We start from the raw sequence: 10,000 nt of genomic DNA on the forward strand, positions 1-10,000 counted from the left end.
AATAAGAAAGAAACAAATAGAGGAATAAAGAATATCAGGTAAAAGAAAAAAGTAAGCCATCAACGAGATATGCAGAGATGTCAGCAAAAAATATCAAAGCCTCAGCTCCAAGATTCTACTCAAGAGATAATAACTGTATTTATTATGCAAGTGGATATTACAGATACGGAGAAAATTCCAGATTCAGACAAAATAAATAATTATGATGAAGGAAGATCAAATATTATGGAAAAGTTGGATTTTTAATGTCAGAATTTCTGGAAATGAAAAAAAGAACAACATACCAGAACAGGAAAGAGACATGGGAAAATCCTTATTATTACCAATATTAAATGAAGGAGAAAACACGCAAACCATCATAGTGATGAATGCGCAGGGTTTAGTTACGAGTAACTCAAAAAGAAAAATAGAGTACTTAGAAGAACTAACCCAAATTGAAAAGAAAAGATAGATATGAATATAAGTGAAACCTGGTATTCCCAAGAGACTGGAATGATGATCAAATAACAAAAGGGTTCCAAACTTATAGATCAGATAGAAAAATAGGAATCAAGGGGGAACCGCAATATATGGGAAAAGACAAAAAACAAGAAAAAATATATGAGAAATATAGTAACTCAGAATGTGAACTAATAGCGGTAGAATTGAATTCTGAAAAATTAATGAACATAGTAATATATAGACCTCCTAATACTAAAGAGTTTGACTTAATAATAGAAAATTGGATGATATATGTAGAAATCACAAGGACTGAACTATTCTCCTATCTGGAGACCTCAACTTTCCTTTCGTAGACTGGAAAGAACGAATAGGAGATTGTGGTTGTATTTATACATATAAAAAAGAGAGTAATAGTAGTGCAGAAGATAAGAGGCAATTCGAAAAGCTATTAGATATGCTACTAGAATACAACATTCAACAAATAAAGCACCTGCCAACAAGAAAGGAAAATACTTTGGACCTAGTATTTGAGAATGAGATGAATTATGTTAAAGAAATAATAGTTATAATGCGAGTATTTCAGACCATAATGTCATAGAATTAACAGTCCATTCCAAAGCAAGTGAAAACAGAGATAAGCAAGAAATGAAAAAGTGGGAAGGATATGGAAAATACAACTTCTACAGTAACAATATAAAATGGTCAGAAATAAATGAAGAGTTAAACAAAGATTGGGATAATATTTTCGTAAGTGATGACATAAGGGTAAATACGGAGATATTATGTAAAATATTAGAGAAATAGTGGATAAATATATACCGAAGAAGAAAAGTAATCATCAGTCCATGCATACCAAGAGACAGAAGGATCTTGTTCCAGAAAATCAGAAAGTGGAAAAAAGGTCTTGCAAAAGAAAAAAATGCATGGAAAGTTATAGAACTAAAAAGTAAGATAGAAAATGCAGAACAAAAGATTAAACAATCAAAAGAAAATGAAAAACGGGACTTGGAAGAAAAAACTCTAATAAATATCAAGCAAAACCCCAAACTATTATACTCATACGCAAAAAAAGATAAATAAAAGAATAGAAATAGGCCCTCTAAGAATTGAAGGGAGATTAACGAATGAAAAAAAAGGAAATTTGCAACATATTGGCAGAACGATATAAGAAAGAATTCACCCCTAGAATAGATAATGATATAGAAGTAAGGGACAAAAATAGTGAATATTTAGCTGACATAGATATTAATGAAGCTGATATTGTGCAGGCTATTAATGAAATTAAAAATGGAGCTGCAGCAGGGCCTGATGGAGTTCCTGCTATTTTGTTAAAGAAAGTAGTTCATTCTATCGCAAAGCCACTTGCAATATTATTAAGACAAAGTGTAGATACAGGCAAGATTTATGATGAGCACAAATTAGCATATATTACCCCTACATTCAAAAGTGGATCAAGACTAGAGGCAAGTAATTATAGGCCTGTGAGTCTAACATCACATATTAAGAAAGTGTATGAAAGGGTAATGAAGAAAAATATGAAACATTTAATAAAAAATAATTTGTTTAATATAGGATAACATGGTTTCATACCCGGAAAAAGTACACAAACCCAACTGTTAGTCCACTGTGAGAAAATATTCAAAACTATGAAAAGCGGAAATGAAACAGATGTGTTTTATCTAGACTTTGCAAAAGCTTTTGACAAGGTAGACCATAATATATTAGCGAAGAAAATTAGAAAACACAATATCGTGGATAAAGTAGGAAGATGGTTAAAAGAATTTTTACACAACAGAAAACAGATAGTCATTGCAAAAGATGAGAAATCGGATGAAGCCAAGGTAATATCCAGTGTGCCACAAGGTACGGTGTTAGCTGCATTACTGTTTGTTATTATGATTGAAGACATAGACAGTAATGTTAAGGATTCAGTAGTGACTAGTTTCGCCGATGACACAAGAATAAGTAGAGAAATTACTTGTGATGAAGATAGGAACGCTCTACAAAGAGACCTTAACAAAGTATATGATTGGGCAGAGGTAAATAGGATGGTATTTAACTCGGATAAATTTGAATCAATAAATTATGGAGACAGAGAAGGAAAGCTATATGCATATAGGGGACCTAATAATGAGACAATCAAAAATAAGGAAGCAGTTAAAGACCTTGGTGTGATGATGAATAGGAACATTATGCAATGATCAAATAGCAATTCTATTGGCAAAATGTAAAGCAAAAATGGGAATGTTGTTACGGCACTTCAAAACAAGAAAAGCTGAACACATGATTATGCTTTATAAAACATATGTTCGTAGTCCACTTGAATATTGCAATATGATATGGTACCCACACTATCAAAAGGATATTGCACAAATAGAGAGTGTACAAAGGTCCTTTACAGCTAGAATAGAAGAAGTTAAGGACCTTGACTACTGGGAAAGACTACTATCCTTAGAATTATATAGTCTAGAAAGGAGAAGAGAACGCTACATGATAATTCAGGAATGGAAACAGATAGAAGGAATAGCAGAAAACATCATGGAACTAAAAATATCAGAAAGAGCAAGCAGAGGTAGATTAAAAGTGCCCAAAACTATACCAGGAAAAATAAGGAAAGCACACAGGACATTAATCCACTACGCACCAGCATCAATAATGCAGCGTCTATTCAATGCGTTGCCAGCTCATCTGAGGATATACAGGGAGTGAGCGTAGATGTGTTTAAGAATAAGTTCGACAAATATCTAAACTGCATCCCAGACCATCCAAGATTGGAAAATGCAAAATATACCGGAAGATGTACTAGCAACTCTCTTGTAGACATTAGAGGTGCCTCACACTGAGGGACCTGGGGCAACCCGAACAAAATGTAAGGTCTGTAAGGTCTGTAAGGTCTCGCCATATAAATAAATATATTTCATCTCTGAAAGCTATAGTAAGTAAAGCGCTCTCTCTCTCTCTCATCCTTTGTTTCAGTGTTTCGCATATTTCTGGGTCTCTCTCTCTCCCTCTCTCTCTCTCTCTCTCTCCATATGAAAAAATCCATATCATCTCTGAAAGCTATAGTGAGTAAAGCTCACTCTCTCTCTCTTATGCCTCTTTGATCCTTTATGTTTATGTTTCGCATGTTTGTGGGTCTCTCTTTCTCTCTTTGAATGGTATTTTAAACACTGATAATGTAAGTTCTCAAGTGCAAATTTTAACGAATGTTTTAACCAAATGTATTGATAAATGTGCTCCAATAGTAACGAAAGTAATCACCCGCCCCCCTAAACCCTGGATAACTAATAACATCAAACAAAATATAATAATAAGAGATAAATTATAAAAACAAAACATATCAAGAAAAGATAGGAATAATACATATTGAGAAATAATTTTAAAGAGAAAAAGAAGGAAGTAAAAATTGAAATGGATAACAGTATGAAACAACACTACAGGAACGAACTTAAAAGTAATAAGAATAACTTACGTACTTCCTGGAAAATAGTGCGCTCAATTCTGCCCAATAATACTAACAAAGAATCTCAAATAGAAAATGAAGATTTAACTGACAAGGCAGAGAAATTTAATGAGTATTTTGCGAATGTAGGAAGAAAGACATATGAAAGAACGCAAGAAGAACTGGCCAGGAATAATAGAAGAGCACAAACCGATGAAATGAATACATTCCCAAACAATCAGTTTATATTCTTTTAAACCGTCACCTGTTGACTGTGATACTGTCATCTAGTCATTAGTTCTCTCAAAGAGTCAAATGCGTACGGATCCGATGGCATACGCTCCGTTTTATAAAAGACACTCTATATAATTTTAGAGAATTTTATTTACATTACTATCAATTATTAATTAAATAACATCTATCGTAACTCAATATCTACCCAGAAACGTGGAAAAATCCCCATGTTGTTCCTTATTTTAAAAACGGAGATAGAGTCGAAATTTCTAATTACAGGCCAATTTCTTTACTCCCGGTCTTATCTAAAATATTAGAAAAAATAGTATCAAACCAATTAACCGAATACTTAGAAAGTAATCACCTCATTTCTGACAGTCAACATGGCTTTCGACCAAAACTATCAACGGAAACAGCACTATTAAAAATATCGGATAAAATCTACGATAACATAGACAAGAAGAAAATTTCCCTTTTACTACTTCTCTATCTGTCGAAAGCTTTTGATAGTGTGAACCATGAAATTTTGCTGGGTAAATGTCAGACACTTTATATTGATCCATCCTAGTTCACAGACTATTTACGTAATCGAGTACAATCTGTCAGACTCAAAAATGTTGTCTCAACCCCCAAAAACGTCGGTTTTGGTGTACCTCAAGGTTCAATCCTAGGACCAATTTTATTCAACATCTATGTAAATGACCTGAGAAATTTTTTAAGTGACTGTTTCATTGTTCAGTATACTGATGACACTCAAATAATAATTGATGGCTACATCGATAACTTGGAAGATTTAGTACGCAAAGCTGAGGAGATTTTATATAGAAAAAAGATGTATTTTCAAATAAATGGCTTATTGTTGAATGAAAGTAAAACTCAATGTATATTCCTAGGCTCCAGACAATATCTATCCGAAATCGGGGATAACATCAAAATCAATTTTAATGGGGCCATCATCGAACCTATGGAATCCGTAAAGAATATTGGAGTGCACTTCGATAAATACATGACATTTGAAAAACATATTGATGAACTGCACAGAAATGTTATGGGGACACTTATTTATCTCAATAGACTAAAAAATTTATTCGAACCAGAAACTTGCCTAATCGTAGTGCAATCATTAGTATTAAGTTTAATTCATTACTGCTATATAATATGGGGTTCAACAAGCAACGTCCTTATGCAACGAGTACAAAAACTTCAAAATTTTGCGGCTCGGGTGGCCATGGGTACAGTGAGAAAATATGATCATATATCTCCAATTTTACTAGAACTGGGTTGGTTGAAAGTGAAAAACAAGTACACTTTTGATGTTTGTGTTTTGGTTTTTAAAGTTTAAAAAAATGTTTTTCCGAACTGGCTTTATAATTTTACAACCGTTGACTCGGTGACAGGGATGACTACAAGACAAGCAAATAATCTAGTGTCCAGAAGAGCCAATACCGATATAGGATCAAGGGAAATAAATACTAAAGGTCCACAGTTATGGAATAGTTTACCTGGCTCATTGAAAGACGAAGAATCCCTAAGATCTTTTAAAAATAAACTAAGAAAACATCTTTTAAACAATAATTAAGCTTCGTAGATAAGTTTTATTGGAAACAACCGTACCTGACATTAGCCACGTCTCACGTCAATAACCGCTTTTTAAGACATACCATTATCTATGAAGAACATTTTATGTTGGAGTAATTTTACTAATTATTGTTCTAGGAACAATGTTTTATAACCGAAATTGTGATTTTCCTAATTCAGGTTTTGTATATATGTATGTATGTGTGTATGTATGTATGTGTGTATGTGTGTATATGTGTATATGTATATATAGATATGTATATGTATGTATGTGTGTATGTTGTTATAGTATACTATGATTTTATTGTTTTAATAGCTTTAATGTGCGCTTTCTAACCTTGGTTGATGACCTGATGTAAATAGAAAACCCAATGTATTATTGGAATAAAGGATATTATTATTATTATTATTATTATTATTATTATTATTATATTACTCTCTCTCTCTCTCTCTCTCATCCTTTGTTTTAGTGTTTCGCATATTTCTCTCTCTCCTCTCTCTCTCTCTCTCTCTCTCTCTCTCTCTCTCTCTCTCTCATCCTTTATGTTTATGTTTCGTATATTTGTTTTATACAAATCCAAGCATAATTAGATAACTAAATAACACATTGAAAATTACATTCCATTCTTCTATTTCAGGTAGAAAATTTGGCCATCGCACTTGTCGTGGATGGGGGCCCATTTACTGTACATATCCATTAGGTAAGTTGCCATACCGCTATATATTCTTGTTCCCTATGGAATTTGTGATATTCTGGTAGATTTTCATGCATAAATATCATATCTTATAGTAATTAGAGCCATTTTTATAAGAAACTTTCATGGTAAAACGAGGAGGTCAACAAATGACCTTTACATTCAAGTTTGTTTTTTGGGTCAGATTTTTTATTTGATGACTGCAAAATAATGTACAAACATCCAGCAAGCCACCATAATAGTTTTATGCAAATCTAGGCATAATTAGGTAACTAAATAACACACTGAAAATTACATTACATTCCTCCATTTCAGGTGGTAGATGTGGCCGTCAGAGTAAGCGTCGGCTGTGGCCATTTTATTGGCAGATCCGAAAAGTAAGTTGCCATACCGCTATATATTCTTGTTCTCTATAGAATTTACGAAATTCTGGTATATTTTCATGCATAAATATAATTTCTTTTAGTATTACAGCCATTTTTATAATAAATTTTCATGATGAAAATAGCAGGTAAAAAAGTGACCTTTAGATTGGGCCCCTGATATAACAGGTAATATCATCTTCGTCCAAATATTTTTACATAATTACATTTCAGGATAATATGAATTTATCCTGTATGAAAATCAGCCACTTCCTAATTCATTTAGGTACCCCAAAAAATGCGTGAAAATTTCACTTTTATGGGGGGTCAAAAAAATTTACCCTTTTTTTATCTTTTCAGATTTGGACCTCTATGGGTCCGACACCTTTTCTGGCTGTGGCACATTGTAAATTATAGTTTTAGGAAGGATTCAGTTAATTTATTTCTTTATATAGGCTATTTTGTATTTTTTATAAATAATTTTGTAAATTATTTTTTGCTATATACTTATTTTTTGAAAATATTTACAATAAATAGTAAATTTGTAGATGGGTATTATTTATCTCTTCAGTAGTATAGTATTATCTTTAAACTAATTTTAGAAACTATAATGTACAGCAAAAATGAAGTTACTGATTTTTGGCAAATTTTTCTAGACCCTCAGGTCGAGGCCGACCACGAAACCTTTAACCAGGTAGCGAAATAGCGATACCTGTCCAGGGTTAAAATCCTTCTAAAAAGAAATCCAGTTCAATACTGGATTATCAAAAGTTTAACTCGAACTGGCAAAAAGAGATTTTGAGCGGAAACTGAAAGATGTTCCAAATAAAGTTTCGATCGAATTTATTTTTTATTCTCTCAGCTTCACTAGACTTTAATCGGCAACAGGAACTTCCCCAGCAATATATGAGTATGACAGCACCTGATGCATATTGCAAAGTTTAGACTTTTCTTCTTCAGGGAATTACATCATTTCGTGCTGGAGCTTTGAACCCCTCTCTCTCTCTCTCTCTCTCTCTCTCTCTCTCTCTCTCTCTCTCTCTCTCTCTCTCTCTCTCTCTCAGAGGGAAAGGGAGTTTGCTTTTGGCAGATTTGTTTCTGAAATGTCAAATTGGATGTGGTTTTTAAATTTTTTTTATTGTATGAGATTTGATCACATCGCTGTCTATAATGTTGAAGTTGACCTTTTGGGAAGGAATCTATCTTCTAAATGAATAAAACTGTTTCCGCTTCATCCCAACGGGGCTTTTACAGGTGTCCGATCTCTCTCTCTCTCTCTCTCTCTCTCTCTCTCTCTCTCTCTCTGATCTGTTAACAAAAATGTAACTTTTAAGTTAACAAGACAAATTACGTTGAGAGAGAGTACATCGAATTTCTCATGAAAAGTAATAATTTTTTCACAGATCAAGATGATGCAAACGTTTGCATCTTGAAGTGCAATAAAAGCAACGGTGCATATTGCAACAGTTAAATGTTGTGTTAATCTCAAGTCCGTTTGTATCTACCGAAGGAGATTGAGATGGAGTTGTAGATGGAGTTAATCGAATTTCTCATGAAGCTTCTCATGCAAAATTCTGAGCATTGTCATTTCAGAGTTTAGTTTTAATATTTGAATCCCATGTTCATGTCCATGAAGAAGACCGAATTTTGATGCTTCAATTGTTTTAGGAAAAACTTCATTATAGTCTATTACAATATCGAGCAACCAACAAAACGGTAAGAAATGTAAGCCATCAAAGTGACTGACATTTGGTGTCACACGTCATCAATCTGTTAAACTATTTTTAACATGAATATCTAATTTCTCTATTTATTTTTCTCTCTATCATTTTAGAATAACCAGCATATCCACGTAAGTACTGATTAACAGCATTTCCTTATCTACTTACCTCACTTCTAGTTACTTCTCTTTCCTTCTTCTCTTCTTCTTCTTCTTCTTCTTCTTCTTCGTCTTTTTCCTCTTCTTCTTCTCCTTCTTCTTCTTCTTGGGCCTTTAAGCTGACAGTACTGATTAGGAGAATCGACAACGAAATGATTAATTGCATCTCAATATCAGACAATCAATCAATGTCTGGATTCCTTACTAAGAAAATAATCCGAGAACAGATCTCTCTCTCGCTCTCTCTCTCCCTCTCTCTGTCTCTGTCTCTGTCTCTGTCTCTGTCTCTCTCTCAATAACCCTAATCCTGAAATTAATTCGACACTGTTCTCTTGGGACCATCGTTCTTAGAACGCCTATTGTATGAAATCCCCTCGATCAAAGGCAGTCCCTCTCTCTATCTCCAGTTGATCCTATGCAGCCAAGTTGAATTCTGATGGAGACCCAAAATTAACCATCAAGAAGGCTTGCAAAGTCATGCTATTTAGGAGCTGAATATATATATATATATATAATATATATAATATATATATATATATATATAATATATAATGTGTCTGTGTGTATAGCTGGATATGTGTGTTTAGCAACAGATTCCTCTTAATGTTTTCTGAAATTCACTTCAGTTCATGCTTTAGGTTTAGCTCAAATTAGGGGAAAAAAAAGTCTAGGCCAGTTCCACCGTTAGGCCTAGTCGAAATGCTTGTGAGATGCGGTCGAATACCCAGGAATATGTTTCACATCTCTTCATGGCATCGTCTACCGGTTCGTTGAATATAGTAATCATATAAAAGCCAGGTCGACCTGGGATTAAATCTTTGACCGGATTAATTTGCGCATTTCGGTTGGGTTTAACTTACCTTTTGCTTCGATCGTCTGAGGAGCGGGTGGAGAAGGGAATTACTTGATGAGTAATTCCTGACTGTACTTCACAGGTATGCAGATATGGGCTGAATTTATTTGCACATCAACGGTTGCAGTTTTAGTTTCATTGACGACATTAAAGTTTGTAGCCACATATTAGTATCCTCAAAAATGTGAAATCGTTTGATGTTCCTTTCAAAACATCGGAACATAAAAAAATAATGAGTTATTTGATATACCGTGAATTTAACCAAAAGGAAAAAATTAAAGAGAGGTATCATGTGGTTTCAATGCTTTGTTTTCATTTATTTATTTTTTACTTCATATTGTGCAAATTTTGATTTTTCATTTGATCATGAGATGATATTGCAATTCTATATGTATATATATATATATATATATATATATATATATATATATATATATATATATATATATATATGTGTGTGTGTGTGTGTGTGTGTGTGTGTGTGTGTGTGTATGCATATATATATATATATAATAT

General features: G+C 33.2%; 1 long non-coding RNA gene across 2 annotated transcripts in view; it reads left to right on the top strand.

Annotated features, from left to right (window-relative positions):
• The window catches only part of LOC135225491 (uncharacterized), a 34,895-nt gene that overhangs the window by 2,423 nt on the left and 22,472 nt on the right, over nucleotides 1-10,000 (top strand). Inside the window, exons 2-4 of one of the 2 annotated variants that reach the window (XR_010316998.1) lie at nucleotides 6,334-6,396; nucleotides 6,706-6,767; nucleotides 7,113-7,209. This is a non-coding gene — a long non-coding RNA (uncharacterized LOC135225491). Of the gene's footprint in view, nucleotides 1-6,333; nucleotides 6,397-6,705; nucleotides 6,768-7,112; nucleotides 7,210-10,000 lie in introns of those variants that run through there. The other variant, XR_010316999.1, reaches the window with a different exon arrangement.

The sequence above is a fragment of the Macrobrachium nipponense genome, chromosome 13, assembly GCF_015104395.2.
Source record: "Macrobrachium nipponense isolate FS-2020 chromosome 13, ASM1510439v2, whole genome shotgun sequence".
In the NCBI taxonomy this organism is placed as follows: domain Eukaryota; kingdom Metazoa; phylum Arthropoda; class Malacostraca; order Decapoda; family Palaemonidae; genus Macrobrachium; species Macrobrachium nipponense.